At 45.8% G+C, this 22,681-nt stretch overlaps 1 protein-coding gene across 2 annotated transcripts in view; it reads right to left on the bottom strand.

Moving 5' to 3' along the window:
• STXBP4 (syntaxin binding protein 4) overlaps window positions 1-22,681 on the bottom strand; it is a 160,799-nt gene that overhangs the window by 14,103 nt on the left and 124,015 nt on the right. The window lies entirely within an intron of this gene.

Genomic DNA, 22,681 nt, shown 5'->3' with positions numbered 1-22,681 from the left:
ACCGAAGAGCGTGGGAGAACCACGTCTGTCGAGGCCACCACGGCGTGATCAGGATGCAATCGGAGTTGTCCATCTGGATCTTGGCTATCACTCTTGTCAAAAGTGGAAAGGGAGGAAACATGTACAGGAGATTTCCTCTCCAAGTCCTGGTGAAAGCGTCTCCTAGAGAGCGCTTTCCTTTTCCTGCCCTGCTGCAAAACTTGGCGCAGACTGCGTTGTCCTTGGTAGCGAAGACATCGACAACAGGACGGCCCCAGTACCGAAAAAGGCTTTCCCGCACTTCTACGTCGAGCTCCCACTCGTGGTCGACATGGAAGGATCTGCTGAGAGAGTCCGCAAAGACGTTCTCCTTGCCGGCTACATGGATCGCAGTCAGGTAAGTCCTTCTGTTTATGCACCAGTTCCATATCCTGAGTGCAGAACGGTTCAGGGGGTGTGATCTTGTTCCACCCTGCCTGTTGATGTATGCCACTACAGTAGTATTGTCTGTCGCGATCAAGACATTCTTGCCCTCGATCATCTGTGCGAATGCTTTTACTGCATTTTCTACTGCCAGGAGTTCGAGATGGTTGATGTGATGCTCCGTCTGTGATCGAGGCCAACGACCCTGAGAGGTTAAGGAGCTGCAATGGGCTCCCCATCCTTCTAAGGATGCATCCGTGGTGATCGTTACCGAAGGCGCCTGTTGTTGGAATGGAACGCCTTCGAGAAGAGTCGACATCGAGAACCACCATTTCAGCGATGCCCTGACTTGCTTCGGTAACGAAAGGTAAGTTCGTCGAGCATTGAGCCTGAGATCGAAAGTTCTTAAAAACCAGGCCTGCAATACCCTCATTCTGAGTCTTGCAAACCTGATGACTGCCGTAGTGGCTGCCATCAGGCCTAATAGTCTCTGGACTGTCCAAGCCGATACTTTCCGCCGGCTCTCGATGTCGATGGCTAACTGCTGCAAGGTGTTTGCCCTGGTTAAAGGTAAGTATGCTCTCCCGTCTCGAGAGGATAGGGTTACCCCTATGAAGTCCAATCTCTGCTGTGGAGTCAAAATGGACTTTTCGTGGTTGACCCACAGCCCCAACGAGTCCAACAGGTTGAGGGTGGTTAGTATATCCGACTGGAGCGCCTCGCTGCTGTCCGCTACGAGGAGCCAATCGTCCAGGTATGGATAAACATAGATGCCTTTTTGCCTTAGGTGGGCGCATACCACCGCCATGACCTTCGTGAAGACCCTCGGCGCCGTGGCCAATCCGAACGGAAGAACGGTGAACTGGTACTGGGATGCACCGATCGAAAACCGAAGGTAAGCTTGATGCGACTTCCTGATGGAAATGTGGAAGTACGCATCCTTCAGATCCACCACTGCAAACCAAACTCCTTTCTGTAGAAGCTGCAGAATTGAAGTAACCGTTGTCATACGGAACTTCCTCGGGGTGATGAACTTGTTCAGCTGTCTTAAGTCCATGATCGGTCGAAGACCTCCATCTTTCTTCGGGACCGTGAAGTAACGAGAGAAAAATCCCTGATTGAGTTCCTCTGCGGGCACGGGAGAGATGGCTCCTTTCGATAGCAAAGTCTGTACTTCGAGTAGCAGAGGAGGGGATGGAGTCGTTACTTTCACGCCGGAAAAAGGAGGGAGGGCATCGAGCTCGATGGCATAGCCCGAGTTGATGATAGTGAGCACCCAGGAGTCTGTTGTTATTAACTCCCATTGATGGTAATGGGGTGCTAGGCGGTTCGCAAAAGGGGGTGGATCTGGAGCCGAGGAGTCAAACCCGCTGCTTCTTAGAGAAGTCGGGCTGACGCTTTTCCTGTTGGAAACGGCTCTGATAAGGCCGCTTCCTTTGAAGTTGTTGCTGCTGCTGCCTTGGTTGCTGGTATTGGGGCCGTTGTTGTGGAGGAGGTCTTATCCATCTCTTCTGTCGGTATTGAGTCTGTGGAGGAGGAGCAGTAAACCCCATCTTTTTGGCTGTTGTTCTCGCCTTGTAGATAGAGTCCAGCGTCTCGTCGGTCTTTGTATTAAATAGACCTTCGCCATCGAATGGCATGCTCTCTATCCTCCCTTTCGTTTCTTGAGTAAGATTGGCTGATCTGAGCCAAGCGTGCCTCCTCAAAGAAATGGCCCCCATCATCGACTTTGAGTGGCAATCCACCTGATGTCGAGCGGTAGACAATTGCTGCCTTGCTATGGCTGTCGCTTCATTTTGGAATACTCTTGCGAGCTCCTTCTTATCCTCCGGAAGATGTTCGCATAGAGAACCCATCTTTTCCCAAAGGAAAATCTGATATCTCGCCATCGTTGCCTCGTACACCGATGCTCTGATGCCCAAAGATGAGGACGAGTAAACTCTCCTGCCAGTTTGGTCCAATTTCCTCCCCTCTCTATCGACAGGTGCAGAATGAGTCTTTTGTGACTGTCCCTGTGCCGATTCCACTACAATGGAATTCGGCTTAGGATGTTGAAGCAAAAATTGTGCATCCTCTTCCTTAACTTTATAGAGTGTCTCCAATCTCTTTGATGTTGCCTGTGTCACTGCAGGGGTTTTCCATGACAGTTGAGCCGTTTGTTTCAAGGCTTGAGGAACAGGAATGGCCAAACGTTGGTTCGTTGTCGACTGAAAGACATCATAAATTGGGTCGACTACCGATTCATCTGTTTCCTGTATGTCAAGTCCCAATGCTCTGGACATCCTAAGCATATGGTCCGAAAAACGAACCATATCGTCCGAAGGAGAGGACGGGTCTGTATCATCGATTGCATCGTCAGGTGAAGGGGCAGCTGGAGCAACTGAATGTTCAGATTCAGAATCGGAAGGATAGTTATCCTCTGGTGAGGATAACGTCACCACTTGCAGACCATGTTGATCATCTTGCGGTAGCACAGTAGCGGATGCAGCAGATGGTATTGCTTGCTGTGCACGGTGTCGAGGCGTCGATACCGTCGACATTAACTGAGCGGATGGAGAAGGCAGAGGCAACTGGCAGACTCTTGTTGTTGGATGAGGTTGTGCATAATAACCTTCCTGCTGGTAGTAAATGCAGGTTGCTTACCTGTAACTGTAGTTCTTCGAGTGGTCATCTATGCATTCACACATATGGGCTTTGCGCCTGCGCAGAGACCAGACCGGAACCTTCTCTAGCTGAGTGGAACGTTTTTGGCGGGAACCCCTCCCCCCACGCTACCGCGCATGTCCATGGGGTTCCCGCCCTTACCTCAGTTTACAGGAGTCCGACGTTGTGCCCCCATAAACATGAGTGTAAATAAAGTAAAGTACATTCCACAATAAAACAGTGTCATTTGTAAGTCTCACACCACCAAGTGGGGATGGTGGGTGGGTTGTGTGAATGCATAGATGACCACTCGAAGAACTACAGTTACAGGTAAGCAACCTGCATTTCTTCTTCGTGGTCTCTATGCATCACACATATGGGCGAATAACGAGCTGACATACCTTTGGAGGTGGGTTGGTGCATCATCTGAAGATCTCTGAAAGCACTGTCCTCCCAAATGAGCAGTCCTGCCTCGCACGGGTGTCCAAACTGTAGTGCTTGACAAACGTGGATGGAGTGGACCACGTTGCGGCTCTACAGACTTCAGTCAGTGGAACACCTCTGGTGAAAGCCACCGACGTTGAAACAGCTCTGGTGGAATGAGCTGTTACAGGTTTCACTAACTCTAATTTAGCAATAGAGTAGGCCAATTCTATTGTCTCCACTATCCAGCGTGACAGTCGTTGGCAGGAGACAGGGAGTCCCTTAGAAGGCTCACCATAACAAATAAACAGTTGCTTTGTCTTTCTAAATGTCTCTGTCCTGTCTTTGTAAAAAGCAAGAGCCCTTCTTACATCCAGAGTATGCAAAGAAGACTCAAGAGGTGTAGTTGGATTAGGAAAGAAAGCAGGTAAAGAAATATGCTGGGACAGATGAAAAGTAGACACTACCTTTGGCAAGAAGGCTGGGTCTGTGCGTAGCACAACCTTGTCCTTATGAAAGATAGTGTATGGAACATCTATCCTAAGAGCTTTAAGCTCACTTGCACGTCTTGCTGATGTGATGGCTACTAAAAAGACAGTCTTTAAAGTAAGCAGCCTAAGGTCTGTCGAAGCCATGGGCTCGAAGGGCTTGCGTGTCAATGCTTGCAGCACAACTGACAGGCTCCAAGGCGGCACAATAGTCTTCACAGTCGGTATCGTGTTCTTCAGACCTTTCAGAAATTTCTTGGTTGTTGGATGGGTAAAAGGTGTAAAACCATCCACACCCCGGTGAAAAGATGTAATCGCAGCAAGGTGAACCCTGATGGATGCGAGCTTAAGTCCCTGCTGGAAAAGTGTCAATAAATAATTAAGGATGAAGGGCAAGTGGCAAGATTCTGGTGTTTGATCTTGTACTGAAGCAAAGTTCCGAAATCTTTGCCACTTTGCTGCATAAGTTTTCCTAGTGGAAGGCTTTAGCGCTGCCAATATAATGTGATCCACAGTCAAAGTTCTAGTTGCAGAGGAGGAGTTGCTGTTATCCTCCATGCAGTCATCTTGAGGGTCGACAGATCTGCGTGTCGAACCCTGCCCTGGTGTCGAGACAGTAACTTCGGTGTCGACGGGAGCCTGATGTAATCCCCTCTCGATAACCGAAGAGCGTGGGAGAACCACGTCTGTCGAGGCCACCACGGCGTGATCAGGATGCAATCGGAGTTGTCCATCTGGATCTTGGCTATCACTCTTGTCAAAAGTGGAAAGGGAGGAAACATGTACAGGAGATTTCCTCTCCAAGTCCTGGTGAAAGCGTCTCCTAGAGAGCGCTTTCCTTTTCCTGCCCTGCTGCAAAACTTGGCGCAGACTGCGTTGTCCTTGGTAGCGAAGACATCGACAACAGGACGGCCCCAGTACCGAAAAAGGCTTTCCCGCACTTCTACGTCGAGCTCCCACTCGTGGTCGACATGGAAGGATCTGCTGAGAGAGTCCGCAAAGACGTTCTCCTTGCCGGCTACATGGATCGCAGTCAGGTAAGTCCTTCTGTTTATGCACCAGTTCCATATCCTGAGTGCAGAACGGTTCAGGGGGTGTGATCTTGTTCCACCCTGCCTGTTGATGTATGCCACTACAGTAGTATTGTCTGTCGCGATCAAGACATTCTTGCCCTCGATCATCTGTGCGAATGCTTTTACTGCATTTTCTACTGCCAGGAGTTCGAGATGGTTGATGTGATGCTCCGTCTGTGATCGAGGCCAACGACCCTGAGAGGTTAAGGAGCTGCAATGGGCTCCCCATCCTTCTAAGGATGCATCCGTGGTGATCGTTACCGAAGGCGCCTGTTGTTGGAATGGAACGCCTTCGAGAAGAGTCGACATCGAGAACCACCATTTCAGCGATGCCCTGACTTGCTTCGGTAACGAAAGGTAAGTTCGTCGAGCATTGAGCCTGAGATCGAAAGTTCTTAAAAACCAGGCCTGCAATACCCTCATTCTGAGTCTTGCAAACCTGATGACTGCCGTAGTGGCTGCCATCAGGCCTAATAGTCTCTGGACTGTCCAAGCCGATACTTTCCGCCGGCTCTCGATGTCGATGGCTAACTGCTGCAAGGTGTTTGCCCTGGTTAAAGGTAAGTATGCTCTCCCGTCTCGAGAGGATAGGGTTACCCCTATGAAGTCCAATCTCTGCTGTGGAGTCAAAATGGACTTTTCGTGGTTGACCCACAGCCCCAACGAGTCCAACAGGTTGAGGGTGGTTAGTATATCCGACTGGAGCGCCTCGCTGCTGTCCGCTACGAGGAGCCAATCGTCCAGGTATGGATAAACATAGATGCCTTTTTGCCTTAGGTGGGCGCATACCACCGCCATGACCTTCGTGAAGACCCTCGGCGCCGTGGCCAATCCGAACGGAAGAACGGTGAACTGGTACTGGGATGCACCGATCGAAAACCGAAGGTAAGCTTGATGCGACTTCCTGATGGAAATGTGGAAGTACGCATCCTTCAGATCCACCACTGCAAACCAAACTCCTTTCTGTAGAAGCTGCAGAATTGAAGTAACCGTTGTCATACGGAACTTCCTCGGGGTGATGAACTTGTTCAGCTGTCTTAAGTCCATGATCGGTCGAAGACCTCCATCTTTCTTCGGGACCGTGAAGTAACGAGAGAAAAATCCCTGATTGAGTTCCTCTGCGGGCACGGGAGAGATGGCTCCTTTCGATAGCAAAGTCTGTACTTCGAGTAGCAGAGGAGGGGATGGAGTCGTTACTTTCACGCCGGAAAAAGGAGGGAGGGCATCGAGCTCGATGGCATAGCCCGAGTTGATGATAGTGAGCACCCAGGAGTCTGTTGTTATTAACTCCCATTGATGGTAATGGGGTGCTAGGCGGTTCGCAAAAGGGGGTGGATCTGGAGCCGAGGAGTCAAACCCGCTGCTTCTTAGAGAAGTCGGGCTGACGCTTTTCCTGTTGGAAACGGCTCTGATAAGGCCGCTTCCTTTGAAGTTGTTGCTGCTGCTGCCTTGGTTGCTGGTATTGGGGCCGTTGTTGTGGAGGAGGTCTTATCCATCTCTTCTGTCGGTATTGAGTCTGTGGAGGAGGAGCAGTAAACCCCATCTTTTTGGCTGTTGTTCTCGCCTTGTAGATAGAGTCCAGCGTCTCGTCGGTCTTTGTATTAAATAGACCTTCGCCATCGAATGGCATGCTCTCTATCCTCCCTTTCGTTTCTTGAGTAAGATTGGCTGATCTGAGCCAAGCGTGCCTCCTCAAAGAAATGGCCCCCATCATCGACTTTGAGTGGCAATCCACCTGATGTCGAGCGGTAGACAATTGCTGCCTTGCTATGGCTGTCGCTTCATTTTGGAATACTCTTGCGAGCTCCTTCTTATCCTCCGGAAGATGTTCGCATAGAGAACCCATCTTTTCCCAAAGGAAAATCTGATATCTCGCCATCGTTGCCTCGTACACCGATGCTCTGATGCCCAAAGATGAGGACGAGTAAACTCTCCTGCCAGTTTGGTCCAATTTCCTCCCCTCTCTATCGACAGGTGCAGAATGAGTCTTTTGTGACTGTCCCTGTGCCGATTCCACTACAATGGAATTCGGCTTAGGATGTTGAAGCAAAAATTGTGCATCCTCTTCCTTAACTTTATAGAGTGTCTCCAATCTCTTTGATGTTGCCTGTGTCACTGCAGGGGTTTTCCATGACAGTTGAGCCGTTTGTTTCAAGGCTTGAGGAACAGGAATGGCCAAACGTTGGTTCGTTGTCGACTGAAAGACATCATAAATTGGGTCGACTACCGATTCATCTGTTTCCTGTATGTCAAGTCCCAATGCTCTGGACATCCTAAGCATATGGTCCGAAAAACGAACCATATCGTCCGAAGGAGAGGACGGGTCTGTATCATCGATTGCATCGTCAGGTGAAGGGGCAGCTGGAGCAACTGAATGTTCAGATTCAGAATCGGAAGGATAGTTATCCTCTGGTGAGGATAACGTCACCACTTGCAGACCATGTTGATCATCTTGCGGTAGCACAGTAGCGGATGCAGCAGATGGTATTGCTTGCTGTGCACGGTGTCGAGGCGTCGATACCGTCGACATTAACTGAGCGGATGGAGAAGGCAGAGGCAACTGGCAGACTCTTGTTGTTGGAGGAGGTTGTGCATAATAACCTTCCTGCTGGTAGTAACCTTGATCCCCTTGAAAATATTGTTGAGGACGGTATCTTTCCCAGTCATAATATCTAGGCTGGGAATCAGAGTACTGCGATGCTCTGTCCCAATCTGTTCTTGAGGTCCGTCTTGGGGAAGGCTGTACGAGTTCTTGCGGCCTCATAGGTTGCCGAGCGGACGTTACCGACACTGAATCCCGAATTTCACCCTCTGATAAACTTGGAGGACATGTCGGTACCGTGGCCGTCGGTACTGACATAGATCTTGGTACCGAAGGTGACCTCGGTATCGAAGTGGTCGGTACGGCAGGAGGCGTGGAATGGCTCTTGGCCGATTCCCGATGTCGAGGTGACGGTACGGTGGATTTCTCCACATCCCTCTTTTTCTTCTTCTTCTTTTTCTTCTCCGGCTCAGAAGAAGATATCAGAGTTCTGGCTGTTTTAGGGATTGTCTTAGCCATAGAACTCGATAAAGACCGACCAGGCGTGAGGGGTATCTCAGCCCTATTTGCTCTGGTCTGCACTTCAGTGCTATGGTCTGACGGTTTCTCCGCAACAGTCTTTGTAACTGCCGTTTTACGGGCAACAGACTTATGAACCGCCGTTCTTTCCATCGAAGGGGCCTCTGTGGCCTTGAGAGCCTTCTCCCAAAGTACGGAGCGGAGTCGGTCTGCTCGGTGTTTTCTGGTTTGTTTGGTAAAAGACATACAATGGTGGCAGGTCTCTACCACATGTCCCTCTCCCAAACAGATAATGCACAAAGAATGGCCGTCAGACGGAGGGAGCTTAGCTCCGCACTTGACGCACTTTCTAAATGGTGCTTTGATTGCCATAAAGGCCTCACACGACCGAAGTCGCTGAGGAGAAATCTAACTACAAAAATCTTTTTTTTTTTTTTTTTTATATATAGATAAAGAGAGAAAAAGGACGAAAAAGAAGAAAGCTGAAGAAAAGGTAAGCTAGATATAAAGTTTTTCGGTCTAGGCACAACGGCGGACGACGAAGAACTGAGGTAAGGGCGGGAACCCCATGGACATGCGCGGTAGCGTGGGGGGAGGGGTTCCCGCCAAAAACGTTCCACTCAGCTAGAGAAGGTTCCGGTCTGGTCTCTGCGCAGGCGCAAAGCCCATATGTGTGATGCATAGAGACCACGAAGAAGAACCTTGATCCCCTTGAAAATATTGTTGAGGACGGTATCTTTCCCAGTCATAATATCTAGGCTGAGAATCAGAGTACTGCGATGCTCTGTCCCAATCTGTTCTTGAGGTCCGTCTTGGGGAAGGCTGTACGAGTTCTTGCGGCCTCATAGGTTGCCGAGCGGACGTTACCGACACTGAATCCCGAATTTCACCCTCTGATAAACTTGGAGGACATGTCGGTACCGTGGCCGTCGGTACTGACATAGATCTTGGTACCGAAGGTGACCTCGGTATCGAAGTGGTCGGTACGGCAGGAGGCGTGGAATGGCTCTTGGCCGATTCCCGATGTCGAGGTGACGGTACGGTGGATTTCTCCACATCCCTCTTTTTCTTCTTCTTCTTTTTCTTCTCCGGCTCAGAAGAAGATATCAGAGTTCTGGCTGTTTTAGGGATTGTCTTAGCCATAGAACTCGATAAAGACCGACCAGGCGTGAGGGGTATCTCAGCCCTATTTGCTCTGGTCTGCACTTCAGTGCTATGGTCTGACGGTTTCTCCGCAACAGTCTTTGTAACTGCCGTTTTACGGGCAACAGACTTATGAACCGCCGTTCTTTCCATCGAAGGGGCCTCTGTGGCCTTGAGAGCCTTCTCCCAAAGTACGGAGCGGAGTCGGTCTGCTCGGTGTTTTCTGGTTTGTTTGGTAAAAGACATACAATGGTGGCAGGTCTCTACCACATGTCCCTCTCCCAAACAGATAATGCACAAAGAATGGCCGTCAGACGGAGGGAGCTTAGCTCCGCACTTGACGCACTTTCTAAATGGTGCTTTGATTGCCATAAAGGCCTCACACGACCGAAGTCGCTGAGGAGAAATCTAACTACAAAAATCTTTTTTTTTTTTTTTTTTTATATATAGATAAAGAGAGAAAAAGGACGAAAAAGAAGAAAGCTGAAGAAAAGGTAAGCTAGAAAAGTATTTTAAATAGATCAACAGAGAAAACGCTAGAGATAAAGTTTTTCGGTCTAGGCACAACGGCGGACGACGAAGAACTGAGGTAAGGGCGGGAACCCCATGGACATGCGCGGTAGCGTGGGGGGAGGGGTTCCCGCCAAAAACGTTCCACTCAGCTAGAGAAGGTTCCGGTCTGGTCTCTGCGCAGGCGCAAAGCCCATATGTGTGATGCATAGAGACCACGAAGAAGAACCAGTACAGCTAAGAGTGCTGCGTTTGTGTGTGGGTAGCCTAAGTTTTAATTTCCTGCTCATCTCTGAAAATAACTGAGTGACGTTGGGCAAATCACTCTCACCCAAATTTATCTCATGGGTTTGTTTGTTGTTGTATGGTGTACTTGTAAAATGCCACTCCAAATGCTCCCCGGAGGCAGGGTGAGATCCAACAGTAATAAACAAACACAGCATTGTCCTTTTAAAAGCACAAAGTGCTCCAATGTTGTGATCTTTCGCAGGATTAAATCACTCTTGCCTTAATCGTAATGCTTCTGCAGGAGAGTTATGATCCAAAGAAAACAGAAGAACAAAAAACTTGAAGGTAGTACAGTAAATCTTTCTTAGGAGCAGCTGGCAGAGACCATCTGAAGGGACCCAGAACATGCCGACAGCTTGGGAAGTTACTTATTTTTACAATTCAGACCAGATGGTTTGACCTTCAACGTCAACATTTCTTTTAATAACTTGTGTTTATTTAGTAGCCAAAGGGCCTGAGGTCACAGGAAAAGAAAGGCCAAAAAAGCACACCTGTTGGGGATGAAGAAGATTGTCAGGGACCTGCCTTATCACTAGCCTGCCCACTTTGGTGCATGCACCTGGGCTATTCTGGGATGGGGGTGGGTGAGGGAATGAAGAACCGAATGCTGTAGGAAGAGGCAACCGATAGACAAGGAATCTCCAGGGCAGTAGGCCCAGGCAAGCAGGATATTGCACTATGAAAGCAGTATATAAGAGGCAGGAGCCTCACTACTGCTTTATAGCAGTATTGAAGTGCACTGACAACTGTTGGGGCCCATGGACACATACCGTATACCTCTTTCATAGTGCTATATCCTGCTTGGTGTAGATGAGGCCCCAGTTTCAAGTAAAAGATGTAACTGTTGATGGGCAACTTCAAGCCCCCTGCTGCTCTCTTCTTATAGTTTCTGAAGGTTCTTTATCCATAAACTGGACATGTACTGGACAGACCTTCAAACGGAGGACTTTCTTCTGTAAAGTAGGAGCATTGCATAGGGAAAGGTAAAAAAGAAAGAAAGACGTAGTTCTGCTACATGGAGGCAGAACAGCTCAAGTTGGACTTGCAATGGTTACCCATGCTTTATTCGCTTCCAAGGTTGGAAGAAATTGCAACAGGGCTCGGAAAATCATTTCGAAATCTCAGCTAGTTCAAAATACAGTGGCTGGGTTATTGACAGGGGCCGGCTGGTTTGTAACTGCTTCCTAAGGGAGATCCTCCTGAGGATAGGCTGACTATATGAAAAGGAGGGCAGGGCTCCTGTATCTTTAACAGTTGCATAGAAAAGGGAATTTCAGCAGGTGTCATTTGTATGCATGTCACACCTGGTGAAATTCCCTCTTCATCATAACAGTTAAAGCTGCAGGAGCTATACTAGAGTGACCAAATTTAAAAGAGAGCAGGGCACCTGCAGCTTTAACTGTTGTGATGAAGAGGGAATTCCACCAGGTTCCCCATATATACAAATGACACCTGCTGAAATTCCCTTTTCTATGCAGCTGTTAAAGATACAGGAGCTAGGGCCGGTGCCAGACTATTTTGTGCCCTAGGCAAGGCGAGCTACTTGCACACACACCCAAATAATTACCAACCTCGATTTTTCAGAACAGATGTTTTGTAGAAAAAACAAAAAGCACAAAACTTGAACTTATTATGTTTTTTTTTCTTAAAACAGCTAAGTTGTATAAAATTGTGACCCTTAAATGTCAGTACTGCGCCTCTCTGAGGTCTGCGCCCTAGGCGGCTGCCTGGTTGGCCTAATGGTAGCGCTGGCCCTGACAGGAGCCCTGTCCTCCTTTTCATATGGTCACTGTATCCTCCTGACACCTTCATTGCTATGTTTTAGGGAGCAGGCTGTTCTGTTTACCAAAGGTTTTGGTGATTATTAATTTTTGCTTTTGCATGTTATTGTTTTTTACACACACCAATATTGTTTTTGTTCTGCTCATTGGCTACTGGAATTGCTCTGAGCTACTTTACTTGCTGTCTTTTTATATGCGGAGATTGTTTTGTCTGCCGTTTTTGTTGGCTCTTTTTTTAATGGGTGTTGTATGTCGCTGAGCTTGCTGTTTTACAGCCCAATCCTGTTCATGTGAACTGAGAAGAAAGGCCCATAGGTTTCAGTGTCAGTTACTCCCAGGTTAGTGTGCATAGGATTGCCACTTTGAATACCACCACGTGGTAGAAAGGTGACATAGAAATATTTTAAATAAATAAGTATAATTGTGTGTGTGCGCATGTGCTAAGGCTAGCATAATTCCAATGGAGAAAATTGGAATGAAGAACTCTTCAGATACTGGGGAGTGGATGAATTAGAGACTCAACTCCCATTTTTTAAGTGGAAGGAGAGCCTCAATTTAGGAGGAGTTTGTAAATCTGAATTGTAAATCTGAACCGTGCCTTCCAGGACCAGTCTTAAATCTAAAACATTACTCCCTCGCTATCTCTGATGGTACACAATGTATCTGAAAGAGTCAACACTTGCTTTTTTGATAAGGCAGATAACAAAGTAAATTTGAAAGGGGCAAAATCCTTTGAAATTTCACACATATGAAAACAAGTGGGTGGATGTGGGAAGATAGGAAACCTTACCTAGTTTGGGGGAATTAGTCTCATGATGTGCTGCAATGTGGCAAAGTTGAATGTGGTAGGAGGACAGAAGAGATTGCCTGGGGCAGGTTGTTTCTGGAAAGCCAACTTGCTTTATGTGGCTGTTAATTTTCTATGTTCTTATGTCTGTGCAATCATCTGGGAAGTCCATTCAAGACTATGCATACCGTGGCTTTTAACAAAATCTCCTCTATGGCAGAGAATTCTGCACTGAGAAAAGCCAAATCCTGTGATCTTTGTTTATTTTGCATAATATATTCTACCAGTGATGGGTGGGGGGGAGACTTCTGTAAGGTACTGAACGCCCCCAGCCCATAACTGCCAGATGCCCTTTTCAGCTTCTTTCTGACTTTGGAAATTTCACCAGCAATGACAACATATTTTAAGCCTATCTGGTCTAGTTCAGACAACATGCTAAACCACGCTGCTTAACCACAAAATGGTTAATGGAATGCATTCCGTTAACCATTTTGTGGCTAAGCAGCGTGGTTTAGCATGTTGACTGAATGGGGCCTCAGCGTGGGGAGAGTACAACAACAATAACAACAACAACAACACAGCTGAAAACTTCAGGATGTTTAATTTGGTGGTATCGTTATCATGGAATACACCAGGTCCTGTTTACACATACCAGGCACAATGCAATCCATGTTATATTTGCATTGATTTCAAATGGGGGGGGGTCAGTTAAGCATATGTCTTATTCCTCCACTGAAATCAGTAGCACCTAAGAGTGCTTAATCTTAGATGCATCATGGTCATTATCGTGTACCACGCTAGCTGAAGCGCCATTATACACATGGCTGAAACAACCACCCTAACATAGATTGATCAGAACCATTTCCAAATGACAGTTTGGAGAACCAACTTTTTAAAAAATGTACAATGACCTTGTTCTGGAATCTAGTAATTTGTTTTTTGTCCTCTCCAGGAGACTGAGTATTCTATGGCACAGCTTCCTACCCTAAGTCATACTGGTAACTGTGATGCAATGGTTTATTTTTCTGACAAAAACAAGAGACAGAAAAATAAGCTTTCTGCCAAGAATGAGTACTCTTTGGCCTTCCTTTTCAGTGGGGCTATTTCTATTGGTTGAATCCTCTGATTCCAATGAAATTGGAAGTTAGGTGCCAGAAAAATGGCAGATGACCTTAAAAGAGATACAAGAATGCATATGCTTGCATGAAAATTGACTTGTTCCATATTTCCTTTGCTGACTTCACCCACCTAGGGAGTACAGCAAGAGTTGAAACTCTGTGCTATTCAGTGAGGAAATTACAGTCACCTTGGCAGGATCATCACAGTTTTTCACTGGCGCATTCAGTCACAAGCTGAATATCCTAAGACCATACCTTAGTCTGGTAAATAGTGCAGTATTTATTATCATGGAAATCCTTTGCTAGCGTTGCTGAAACTGCTGCTTCAGGATGTTAGCCCATGTTGACATGGAGTCTGGCACTGCCACTGGCAGAACCCAAAACACCAATGGGTGCATCCACCAAAATGTTCTTCTACACATATTTCACTTAGATGAATGAGATCTGTGCAAGAGCATTACTGTACTGCATGTGGCTGCCACACATCCCAGTGGCATCTGTGCAGGGATGAATTGTGTGCCACCTAGCCATGCATCCAGAGTGAGAGTATAGCCATGCCAACCATTTTGCCTATGCAAATCTTGCAATTGCACCCCTGGAAGAGCTGAGAGAGAAACGGGTGCAGGGTGGAGATTCTGGAGGTGCAGAGGTCAGGTGAGCCACCTGAATGCATTCCCTCCATAGTATAAGCTAGTATAAGCTTCCTATCCTACAGCCACCTCTGGGGGGCTTCCACACACAGTCTTCAGGGCACCCCGAAAGCACTTCAGGGTGCCCTGAATCTCCTAGTGTAGCTACCTGGTCAGAAGAGACGGAGGAAGAGGCGGCGGCGGCGGCGGCGGCGAAAAGTTCCCAGGACTCGGCGGCTTCCTTGCCACCGAGCCCAACTCCCAGCCAGCCTCCTGCTGCCGGCGAAAGAGCCACCCGGGTTGGAGACCTCGGTGGAAGAAGGCGAAGACTGTGTGTGGAAGCCCTCCTGGAATACAATACAGAGTTGATTGTCTATCCCAGCCTTCTACAACCTGATGGCCTCTAGATGTTTTAACTGGCATCTCCTCAGTTTCTTGACCACTGGCCATAGTGACTAGAGCTGATGGGAGTTGAAGTCCACAAAATCTGGATGTAACAAGCCTGGGGAAGGCCTGTCTATGCTGTTAATAATGGGTGGATTCAAACCAGGAGCCCCATAGGATAGCTCCTTGTTGCTTGCAACTGCATGGCCTGCCAGTAGTTTGTATCCTCAGAACAGGTGGTTAATACTTCTATTGTTGCCCTTCAAAACTGCTTGGAGATGTGGGGAAGTGGAGGAGTAATGATGCTGGATTGAACTGTGTGGTTGTTTTCTATGGACAACACTCTCCCCATAGGCACGACTAAGCTTTTTCGGCAGCTACTGTCTGGCTCCCCTCAGGTGAAGTGGTCCACAGAGTGTTTAATAAACTGGATGATCCAATCTGCATATAATCTGACTTCATGAGGCAACTCATAAATTATGCCAGAAGATTAAAAAACAAAACAGTTTGATGTTTTATTGTCTCATCGGCTCCAGCTCACGTGAGCTAGAAATGTTTTTCCCATCAGGATGTCTCCGCATAAATGCTTTATTCCTGCCTGTTATTTGCAGAAATGTGTTCTGCTATAGCTCCTTCTAAGCTCTGATTTCTCAGGCAGCCTGCTTTGTTCTGCTATGCCACTCTGCCTCAGAGGTATTTATAGAAAACTAACAGCATTCTGTCCCAGGCTTATGGGATATTCATATTCCTGGAGTATTCGTTGCATTCAGTTAACAGTTATCCCAATTAATGGATTCAATCAAGCTATTGGCTGCTCAGTGAATGCACCTGGCATTTTAAAGAGCCTGTTACCAACAACAAACAAAATACTCCTTCTTTTCCCCCTTGCATACTGTCAACTTCTAATGAATCAACACAGTCATCTCTAGTTCCTCTGCAATCCAGAGCAGAGTACAGAACCAAAGAAGGTTACAGGTTTCAGATGCAGTAGATTAACGGCCGCAAGATTTGGGGAATTATAATTGTCATGACAACCAAGACATGTTCCTGGATCTAATTTTGTCCCTCGGAAAGAGACCAGTAGCGAAATCATTCTGAGCCCCTCAAGGGTGCCGCGGTTCCAAATACCAGAGAGTAGAAGAACGGATTGAAAGTCATAGCCAAGCAATACAAGAGGGTTACAGTATTAGCAGTAGTGCTGTTAAGTACCAACCATCCCACTAATCCCTATTTAAATACACAACAGTTATATGAATGGGATCATCTGATTTAGAAGCACTTCCAAGTCTGTTCTCCTCCAGAGAAAAGACAGCTTTGTCACTGGACAGCAGGTTTCTTTCAAAATCTGGGTCACAACTGGCCAGTCTGGAGGGATCACTGCCGAGTTCCAACCCGTCCTATGCCTTGCTTTGGAGTGTTTGGCCCTGTTGGCATAGAAAGGAATGTGTCCAAGGACGTAATGGAGTTCTCTACACATGCACTGTGCACAGGGTCTCCTGTGCACACACCCCCACGATGTATGGACTCTGGACATGTCGTCAGTGTCCTCTATTTTTGCAGGGTACAGATTGTGCATTTCAGGGTGCACATTCAAATCAATGGGTGGAGTCTGGGGATGCAGCCAATAGGTGCGACCCTATTCCTTCCACACCTGCATTCATTTCTTCACTGTTCGATTGTGCAGGGCTTATGCTTTTCAGGGAGCCACTACACTTCTGTATGCCGCCCTGAGATCTTAATGATATAGGGCAGGATACAAATGTAATAAATAAATAAATAAATAAATACACTCCATAATGCCACAAGGCTGATGTCAGCACCTGGCATCTTAGACAGTTGCCAGTGCCCTGGCAGGGCCCACCTGTACTAAAGCCTGCTCTAAGACCCTTCTGCTGGGAGGTAGAAGCCTACACATCGCCATTTAAAAATTCATTTCCCACAATGCCTCAGAGTGACATTGAGCACTCCAGGGGATTGTGGGAAATCTAAAATGGTGGCTGCCCAGCACTGAAGGGAGGACTGCCACCACCTGGTGTCATTAGCAGATAGGTCTCTAACTGGGAGATAAACCACCATGGCAAAATGATGAAAATAAACATGAATGGTGTGCACCATAGCTTCCAGTAAAACCACTTCAGTATATCAGTAATCTACAGCCCATCTTAGGCAATGATACTTCCTTCTCAGAGGCCTGGTATGTATGCCTGTCATTGCAAACAGACTGCCCCCTAATCTAAAATAGCTACTCATCAACAGCAACTCAAACATAGGGATCAGACCCTGAAACAAACCCAGATGCCAACTCTGCATGCCACCAATATCTATGCCGGCAACACTATTACAGGACCTAAGAATGTCAGCCTCAACAACAAAGGTCCCTTTACTTGCTCCTCTTCCAGTGTGATATGTTATCAACTGCCCTTCTGCATTCTACATAGGTCAGTGTCCATGCAAAAGAAAGTATGGACACAAAACTGGCATCAGAAAGGGCAGTGTTCAGAAACCAGTGGGAGAACATTTTCACTTTCCAGGGCACTTGGTCACTGACCTTAAAGTGCCTATGCTTGAACAAAGGAACTTCAAAGGGAGACTCCCATATGAAATAGCTGAAATACAACTTCTCAAAAAGTTGAAGTCTATCACTGGCAGCCTAAATCAAGACAACGGGTTTTTAATTAGCTCGTCAATGCTAGGATGTTATTGTCAACACTGCTTTGCGAATGGTTACTGTAACGATTTTATATACACTTGAGCTTTTAATGCAACCATCACAGCCTGTAGTTTTTGCATTTCATTTCCCTCTGACCTCACTTCTAACCAATCCCCTCCCAACCACAGCCACATGCATATTTCATTTCATTTCATTTTCATTTCATTTATTATATTTCTATACTGTCCCATAGCTGAAGCTCTCTGGGCAGTTCACAAAAATATACATACACATATCTACTTTGAGTGCCATTTGTTTTTGGTAGGCAGCCAGGGTACAAATCAAAACAAATCAAATCAAATCAATACATACACAAATGCCAACTCAGTATAAAACTTCATGCATCTGATGAAGTAGACTGTGGTCCACAAAAGCTTATGAATAAAAGGGTTTATCTTTAAGGTACTACAAGACTCTTTTATTGTTTCTTGAATGAATGTAGTGTCAAACTAGATGCGATGCCAACCACATAGCAATTGCGTGCATGGCTTTATTTTATTTTTTATGTGAATAGTAGACACATGGTGTGGATGGGTGGGAAGGAGTGATTAGGACTGGGATCTTGGCAGGAATAGGAAGGCATTTATCCTTTTGTCCTCTACTATCGTGGTCCCAATTGTGTGTGTGGGGGGGTGTTTGTTATTTGCACTGGAAGGAAAGCTCCCATTGGAAGCTTCTCTTCCAATGCAAATGACAGGTGCGGGTGCCCTTCATCTAGAACAGTACTGCAGCAGGGGCCAACACATTAAAGTCCCTATCACTCCAACTGGGACCCCAGATTGGGCCCCACAGCCTATAATAATTATTTTTTAAAAGCTATTCACACCATTGCTAATGTCACGAATGGCTCTTTGTCTGGTTCGGCCCATAGTTGCCATGGGGGCTAATAGTGGAAAGGGCAGTCTAAAACCGAGATGGGAGCATGTTGCTGCAACTCCCATCAGCTTAGCTAGGATAGCCAATTGTGAGGGATGAAGGGAACAGCAGTCCAACAACTTCTAGAGGGCCACATGTTCCCCATCCCTGCTCTAAAGTATCCCTTTTATACATGAACACTCATTTCCATGCACAAGAGAGCCTCTCTAAAATTCACATAATGGCTGGCTTCACACCACACACTAACCCACATTAAGTCATTGAATGTGGGTTGTTGTAGAACCATGGGTTGTTGTTGAACCATGGGTTACTGTGTTGTCTTAAGGCAACACGTTTTCCACAGGGTGGGTTATCATGTCTGAATGCAGTGCATTTTACACAGGATGACTTGTTGGTGGTTTCTGTTTGTTTTGTTTTCTGTTTTGTTTTTTCAATTTGTTTTGGCTTTTTTAATTGTGAATATTAATGAAACAGGATGACTTGTTAACCATGCACTGTGGCTTGTTAACCCCCTTGAACAACTCAACAACAAACCATGGGTTCTTAAGGTGGCTTGTTTGAGCCACACTGCATGGTTAACAAGCCACCTTGTGGAAAACGCGCTGCATCCAGACAAACACAATAATCCATGGTATAACAGCAACCCGCGGTTCAACAACCCACACTCAACCACTGAGTGTATGGGATAGCATATTGTGTGAACCCAGTCAATGACTTTACACATAAAAAAAATATGGTGGCTTTCACCAAGCATACTTTGCAGTTCTCTGAATCAGTGCTTTAGGTAAATAAATACTTATCCTGCAAAAATATATATCATGCATTATAAGATATTGTGAAGCAGCAGTCTGTAGCACTGAAGCCATATAGCAATCTTGAGAATTTCACCTTCCACTGAAAATGTATGTTTCCAGCTCTCATGATTGCTGAAAGAAATTTGAAAAAGTGATGGCAAACCTATCCTGAAGGATTGGACCAAAGTAAGGGCTAGTCCATCATTCACTGACACAGACCTCAAATGGTACTATGAAGCAGCCTTCACAGATCGATCAGCACAAATAGAGCTTTGAGATAATTGGATGCCACCTCACGATATCACACACGATATATTTTAAACAGAGGCAGTTCACATGTACAGGATGAGACTCATTGAGTGACAAAATATTGAATAATCTAATGCAATGTGTGAAACAACCCAAAGAAGCGACCCCAAACTCACTGTATTTCATCTCCTATGTTTTATAATACCATATACGGAGTTGTTTCAGGGACTGACTTAAGTTTTTAGAATCATTTCTAAAATCATGACTACAGAATAAAGGCAACAACCCTATTATTTTACTTTTATTCTACAATATAACTGTAACACTCGAAACTCTAGTTTGGAATCTACTATGTTCACAAAAGATACCTAATTCATATGGAATCACATATGTCAATCACCTGAGGCCTATGATTGATGAGAGAGAGAGAGAGAGAGAGATTTGGATGTTGCTTAAGAAATTGCTAGTCACTGTGAAAAACCTGGTTCCATTGCATTTATTTGATTGGAGATGGAAATTTGCCTTTACAAATTGCCAGAAATCAAAGTGAAATTGTTAAAGTGAAAAATCATATTTGTCACCACGTTTCTTAACATCACGCAGCTTTAAAGTGCAGGTTTCGAAAGAATCTGCCTATGCATACTTGTCACAACTAGCATTCTGTGAAATAACTCTCAGAAGTGGCATTTGTTTACTGGTAACAATGAAGCAAAAAGATTATGATAATATTGATGACAACAACAACTACTTCATTCTCCAAGTGTAGATCTTTACATAGCCAAAACAGCACCATCCACACATAAGAGAGAGAGAGAGAGAGAGAGAGAGAGAGAGAGAGAGAGAGAGAGAGAGATCATCAAGTGTCGTTTACAGAAGTATGAAAATACTTAGGGGGGAAATCTAAAAGGATTTGGGTGAGTGGACACAATCCAAAGCAGCCTGACTAAGAGCACTTGCTGAATCATTGTAGGAGGGTGCAAAACCAGGGGGATTGGAGTATCTTAGGAAAGGGCATACCTGGCGGGCTGGAACCTTGCATGAGAGCTCTCCACGCTGCAACACTTTGTTGCAGGTTCCACTTGTTTAGACTAAAGGCAAAATATGAAGCTGACTTCATATGGACCCTTCAAATGGCATTGGATATTTGTGATCATGTTTTTCTTTCATTCCCCCCGCCCCCAGACATTACATTTCACCCCTAGACCCTCCATAGAGGTTGGGCTGTCATGAATCTGAAAATACCTTCTCGTCCCTCTTCTGGGTTAACATCAGCTTGAACCATAACATTGGCTCTTAAATCATGCACACACAGATGCACACACACACACATTCCCCAATACCAATATGGACCCCTGAAGAATTCTGTGAACCATTCCTGGCTGCAGGCAGGATTCGCTTGGTGGTTGCTAATAATAATAATAATAATAATAATAATAATAATTTCTTACAAGTCAGCCTCTGCAATTACCCCACGGTTTAAACATGCTCACTAACCATTTGCTGCAAAAGGGTTAGTGGCATATGGCTTAGCGTGTTGTCTGAACAGGCCTACAGAGTTCTGTGTAAGCACTGGACCACCGCAGAGCTCTGGATAGCATCGCTTTGCCACGATTTTCAAGATTCTATCCAACACAAATAATACACAAAGTCTTTTTAAAAAGTGTGCTTGAACTTCTTGACTTTAAAGATCCTCCAACAGCCACCAAATCTCTTTCAAGCCCATGATGTTCATTTCAAGAGGGCTTGCATCTATGAAATTCTTTGAGGATCAATCTGTCCAAAAGGAAAATGACTAAGAATATCCTTTAATTACTGGAGGCCTAAAGAACAAATGGGACAATGGGACTGATCTTAATTCTTTGTATCTTTTTTTAAAAAATCTCCAGAGGATTATCCCTTTTCATGTTTTCTGTAAAATTTGACATCGTACCTTCTCAATCTTCTCCTTAAGTCTCAGGAGAGATCTTTAAAAGTCATTTGTTTGCACAGATTGTCTCGCTTTTTGTGAAATGGAGATGACATTTCGTACATGCACCATTTGAAGGGATGATTCGTTATTGATTAATATACAGAACAGGCACATAACCCCTTCAGACCAAAGTGATAAGACTACAGAGTCAGTTCCCTCCCTACATCAAGCCTCCAGGAAGTACCTTTTCTACCAACATTGTGATACACGCTAAGGACAGGATGGACAGGACAGGACCAGGAAATGGCACTAGGAAAAGACAAAGAGAAATGCTCAGAAGCTGCCTGATATCTGTCAGCTCACTTCACTAGGCTGACCATGTGAAAAGGAGGACAGGGCTCCTGAATCTTTAACAGTTGTGTAGAAAATGGAATTTCAGCAGGTGTCCTTTGTATGCATGCAGCACCTGGTGAAATTGCCTCCTCATCACAACAGTTAAAGCTGCAGGACCCCTGCCCTCTTGACCAGATATGGCTAGAGCTGATGGAAGCTGCAGTCCAACAATATCTGGAGGGCCACACATTCCCTATCCATGTGCTAGATGAAGGCAGGAATTGTAATCTTGAGTGGAGGAGCAAGATGATGATGATGATGATGATGATGAGTAATAGCAGTAGTAGTGGTTTCCAAACATTTTTCAATTACGTAACAGAAGTATCTTTTATAGCCCTGTCCAAAAGGCAGCGAGGTGTCTTAACTGTTGGCCCCTAAATGTGTGTGTATGTGCATGTGAACTCTCTCACACATACACGGGCTTCACTTTAGGCAACAAAATGTTTTGGGCTGGCACTGTATTTCAGAAAAGGACTCACCAGGGGTCCTGAGGTTAACTTCTGCACTATTAGGAAGCCACAGTTTCTTCCCTAAAACCAGGGTCTAGTATTAGGCACACGGAGATAGCCTACCACAGACGGCAGCTGGGGGGGGGAGGGGGGTTACTATGAAAGGGCAGCAAACTGTTATTTTGTTTATTATTGTATTTTTGCCAACTTTTAAAATAATTAATATTTTATTGTACAATTTCAACAAAACAGAGGAAAAGGAAAATGTAACTATACAGATTTGAAAATTTATCAATTTCAATGCGATTTATTTATTACCAATGTGAAGGTGGGGGCACCATTTGGATTTTTCTGTCTCAGGCTTTCTCCTGGTGCATCACAGTGCAGGACTGGTGCTACCTGGTATGGTGAGCTGGGGGATAACACCACACAGTCCTTGCTAACGTAGGTTGGGACATTGGTTTGGGGTGTTCGTTTGTTTTTGGCAAGAGCTCCTTGCTGTTGCTGGGGGCAGAAGCATTGCAGGCATGGGATTGATGCACAAACTTTCCCTCCTTTTTATTAAAGGCTG

Source organism: Elgaria multicarinata, chromosome 3, assembly GCF_023053635.1.
Source record: "Elgaria multicarinata webbii isolate HBS135686 ecotype San Diego chromosome 3, rElgMul1.1.pri, whole genome shotgun sequence".
Classification (NCBI taxonomy): Eukaryota; Metazoa; Chordata; class Lepidosauria; order Squamata; family Anguidae; genus Elgaria; species Elgaria multicarinata.
The sequence above is the reverse complement of the archived record's forward strand: the minus strand, read 5'-3'. Positions and strand labels throughout refer to the sequence as shown.